The 4931-nt window shown below is 38.6% G+C and overlaps 1 pseudogene; it reads left to right on the top strand.

Annotated features, from left to right (window-relative positions):
- Nucleotides 1-4137: 4137 nt before the first annotated feature.
- On the top strand, nucleotides 4138-4563 carry LOC149252799 (E3 ubiquitin-protein ligase BRE1-like 1 pseudogene; annotated as a pseudogene).
- Nucleotides 4564-4931: the final 368 nt, after the last annotated feature.

Here is a 4931-nt window from a genome sequence, read left to right as displayed (position 1 = left end):
AAATGATGATTGTATGCCAAAGTTACGACCCCAGGAAGTTGTCATTCTAACTAACCCCATCGGGGCCCACACTATTTTGGCACTTCATCTCCTAGGGTTAGGGTTTTTTATGTTTAGGGTTTATCATTGTTTCTTCATGTTTAAAATTCTTTAGAGATAAGTTTCCTGAGCTACTTTATTTCCATTCTACATGTAAACAATTTTCCTTATATTCTATTTATTAATTGAAGTTTTGTTTCATATCTCCGTGTTTATGTTTAAATATGTATTTCCTTTCATTCCTTCATAAATCTGTATCATTTCTTAACAGTGATGACTCTAAACCTTCAAGCTATTGGTAAGTTTACAAATTACGTATTACATTTTATATATAGGCATTTATTTTTTCTTTATAAATAGTTGGAAAATCTATTCAGTTGTCATATTAATAGTGGTGTACTCATTATTTACTACTATCGGCCAATGTTGGCTAATTCATCACTATTATTTAAGGAAAACCATGCCACCTAGAATTTCTTATTGGTGGTCCCTAAGGGGCCAAGATTTCACTCTTTCCAAATGCCTCTAAGTCTTAGGTCATTGACATGTTTTCTTATGTACGATGAAGATGAGATTTTAGCTAAGAAAAAATAGATTTAGGACATACTCCAGGCCCATACAAGTGTTACTTTTATTTTTTCTTTTTTCTATGAATTAATTTTGTATTGCCTCAAAAATTCAAAATATGAGTGCATCTACTAGATAATCATGGTCAAACTAAGCCATTCGTAGGCAATCTCCATCTGCCACATGGGAAACTAGATAAATTGATCTCCTACCAACAATAACGTCTAAGCAAAACATTTCATCTTTTGGAAATGAGAAATCTTATCTATAATGTATTTGCTAATAAAACTATTACAAGATTACATAGTAGAAAACATCACTGAGATGATGTTACTTGGGCAAGAATTTTAGCAATGGAACCCTGAAGGGGTTGGATGTTTCTCCTCATAGTGAAGGTGGCTCTCCAGGTGAGATATCCTGGCATCCAAATGCTCCAAAAAAAGGATTGATACCTCTAATAATGCTTGATATCTTTCAGGGCTACAAATATGCTATATTGCTCCTCCTATTTTCGTTCAAGACTTGACCTAGGATGTTTTTCAACTGGCAATGCAAAGTTATAGAATTTAGGTATTTCTTCCATATTCCCTTCTTGTGACTAGGGTCAGAAACCCATTGAGAAACCTCATCAATGATATCAGAATCTTAGAAATATTTCATATCTGCAATAGATAAGAACTCAAGATGGTGAATTTCATACTGAATTTCTTAGGGAGTAGGCAAGTTATATGTGGATGTAGCCTCCTCTTCTTGGGCCTAGGCATGACATCTACCCCAAGGGCCTCAAATGAGCCCTCTTAATTAGTTGCACATGAGTTATTGAGGAACAATGTCCATGAGGTTATAAGAACGAGAATTGAGATTTTAAAACCACTAGTTACAAAAGGAGGATTTGAGATACAAACATGACATCAACAGACTCAACCAAGAAAAGAAGTGTGGCCCAAACAGACTCACCTAATAAAATATTGCACAACAAAAAGACGGAGGTAAAAGGAGGCTAATGAATAAGGAAGTGTAGGTTCTAGATTTATCTCCATAGGACAAATTTCCAGACACCATAGAGAAATAATAATAGACATGAACTAAAGACCATATAATATACTCTAAAAAGGATACAATGAAAACTAATAGTCAGAAAATTTACCACATAGAGTCTATCCCAAGTCCTCAACCACATGAAATGCAGAAAAAAAATAGACATACATGCATCTAGTATCAATTTGAAGACTAGGTCTAGAGGGTATCATTGTTTCACATGAATTACTCCATCATAAAATTTCCTCCTCTTTGCTAAGTGTATTTCTTTCTCTTCCCTTGATTTTCTTTGTGCCCATGCACCTTACAGCAACAAAGTATACATGAGAGGCCAAAATTCCTCAGGCCCAATAGTGAGGATGGGCATGCTCCATGCCATAAATATCAACAACAAAATATCCATGAAAATAGAATTAGTTCCATGAGAAGTCTCCACGTCGCAAGAGGGTCCTGAAAATACCACCTGCTGTGGGGGTCAATCAAATAAACACCATAAATATTGAAACATAGTCACCCTTAGATCAAAAATGTAATTGGATTGAAACATCTCCATATTAGCAACTACACAATTAGACATCATACACTTCTATATGTGGCTATCCCCCTCTTAAATGTTTTATGAGGTGGTGGGGTGGTGGGCTTTCCCCCTGTTATCACTGAAAATTCTGTTTCCAAAAATTGGTCAGACTAGCCTAAGGACAAAGTGTTTTCGCAGCGCTACATGTTTAGGTGGTTTCGTAGCGTGCTACGAAATTGGGGATTTGTTCGAGTTTTCAGTGGAGGCCAAAATCCTAGCATGCCTATTGTACAAAGTTCTGTTTCCCTCCAACCAGCTCATCTGCACCTTGAAGGGATGCAAGGAGATTATCTTATTTATAAGAGCATAATAACGTGGCATTCCATCATAATCATCATATATGGCCCAAATCTGGTTTTCCTCAAAACACGCCTCTATTCTATCCTTGTCAAAATTATGAAATTCAGAATCTTGTACATTGATCGAACCACGATCAGCAATTTTGACAGAAGGATCTTCCAGAACAGGGTTTGAGACAGAGTTCTTTTTCATTCTGGATCCGTTTTTAATCTTTTTGGGGCCCCTTTTAGCCTTCTTAGACTGGTTTATTGTTTGTCTATCTTTACTCTCCTGTGGTTTGTTATCCTCTTGTAGATTCATCTCATTCTCTATCATCACACTATTATTGTGTCTGCTCCTCTTTCTGGTTCTTCTGTTTAATTCATTCAGAGACATTATAGCAATCTCCTCAGCCTGAAAGAGACTCATACAGACTTCGCATCGGATTTGATGCCTCTCCTGGGAGCATTGAGACTCTTGCATAGCTTTGCAAGATGAACATTCAGTCCAAAAAGTAGAATTTACATGTCCAGACTTCACAGAAGCCTTGTTCAAAGGTGTGGCAGTGTCATCTTCATTGAAAGAATCTACATTTGGTTTCCCTGGAAAAGTCATGTTGGTGTGCATGAAACTTTGAGTTTGGGCAGAATCCTTTACAGAAGCCACGGGGGTGGCGGTGGAATTTCCTTGCCTATTGCAGAAATCCACATTTTGAGTTTTCAAAGAATCCACATCCATATGGACATCTATAGTACTCTTGTGTGCCTTGGAAGAAGTTGCAATTGGGTCAGGATGCCCAGGTTCAGAATCCTCTTCTTCTTTTTGAAGCAGGATCGGAGAATACATTTACCTGTAATATGGCATACCAATCTATCAGTCCCGAATCGAGTCGGTCCTCGGCTGCCAGATGAACTTGCATGGCTGTTATTAATTGTGATATCCCTTCCTGCTCAGGGTACAGATCGTATGCCTTCTGGGCATACCAGTAACTTCCTTTGAAGTTATGGGCTCTGAACTTCTCCTTTGCAATTTCCTTGTCATTGCAGGCTTCTTCTCTCTTGCACTCCGTTAATGTTCAATGCAGAGCGGAATGAACGTATTCAGAGCCTAGCAGATAAGAATGCCAGAGCCAATGGCAGCATGCAAAATTAAAGAAGATATCTCAACTCTCTCTTTTCAAAAAGACGTGAAGTCAAAAATATATGGGCCGGTGGAGATTTCTTTCCGCTGTGGGTGAAACCGATTATTGGCAGGTGGCAAATTCATGGAATAGCATTTATGTCTTGGGCGCAAGTGTTTGATGAAGTGCCAGAGAGAGATGTAGTTCATTATCTTCGTGGCCTAGCTCCACAAGAGTTCTTTTTCCACGCAAACGGGTGGCCGAGAAGGTTTTGTCAATGGCATGCTGAATGGTTTATCTTATGATCATGTTTTTCCTGATGCAAACAACCCAAACAGCCAGGCAATGACTATGTCCCAAAGTATTCGAGATAAATCGGTGAATGGATGGTTGGAAGCTTTTTATGCTCCATGGCCGCGCTCAAGAAACTGGATTGACCTCTTCGATGCCATTTTTGTCAAGGTTCATTTCATCGGAAATGTTCGGTTTTTTCCCATTTCTCGGATAAACTCAGTACATGTTTACCTGTTACAAGTGCCACGGTGTTAAGTTGCTAAAGAGAAAGCCTGAAGTCAGAGTGCAAAAGGAGGCTGAACAGTGCAAACGCAGAATTACTGATTCGCAAGTGGAGTTGAAGAATGAGAGGTTCGGGAAAAAGAGAATTGAGGAAGAACTGGTCGTTTTGAACATAAAATTTACATGCCTCAGTTCCCTTAACGATGGTGAAACAGTAGTAGAAAGACTTCAAGAAGAAGTCAAAGAGTACAAGGCAATTTTAAAATGCAGTGTTTGCCATGATAGGCCCGAAGAAGTTGTGATTACCAAGTGCTTCCACTTGTTTTGTGGCCCTTGTATACAACGGAACTTGGAGACCCGGCACCGCAAATGTCCAGGATGTGGTACAGGTTTTGGACAGAACGATGTGCGGACTGTATACATATGATTTAGAGGGTCAATATGATCTGGTTTTCAAACAACAGAGAACAATGTAGAGGTTAAGAGCAAAGTCGGAGTTTACAACCAGATTTTGTTGGTAAAGATGTACCCAAAAATAATTCATTGGGTAGAGCAGGTCTGAGGACATACTTTTGTGTTTTAGACCATCTCCTGTTGAAAGTCATGTAAAATACTAACTGAAAACAGTGATTCATGGTTTACTGTAACCTTCCCCCATTTTAGGAGGGTTTTGTTTTACTGCTAGGTTTTTCTTTTCTTCCTGACATGCCAAGAACTGGTGTAAATACCATCCATCCTTCAAAGTAAAATCATGGAATTGTAGGTGCAATGTCTTTCGGGTTTCAACATTAGAGT

Source organism: Pinus tabuliformis, chromosome 7 (assembly GCF_031772625.1).
Source record: "Pinus tabuliformis cultivar Carrire ecotype Pingquan chromosome 7, CPIR1, whole genome shotgun sequence".
Classification (NCBI taxonomy): domain Eukaryota; kingdom Viridiplantae; phylum Streptophyta; class Pinopsida; order Pinales; family Pinaceae; genus Pinus; species Pinus tabuliformis.
This window is presented reverse-complemented; position numbering and strand designations above follow the sequence as displayed.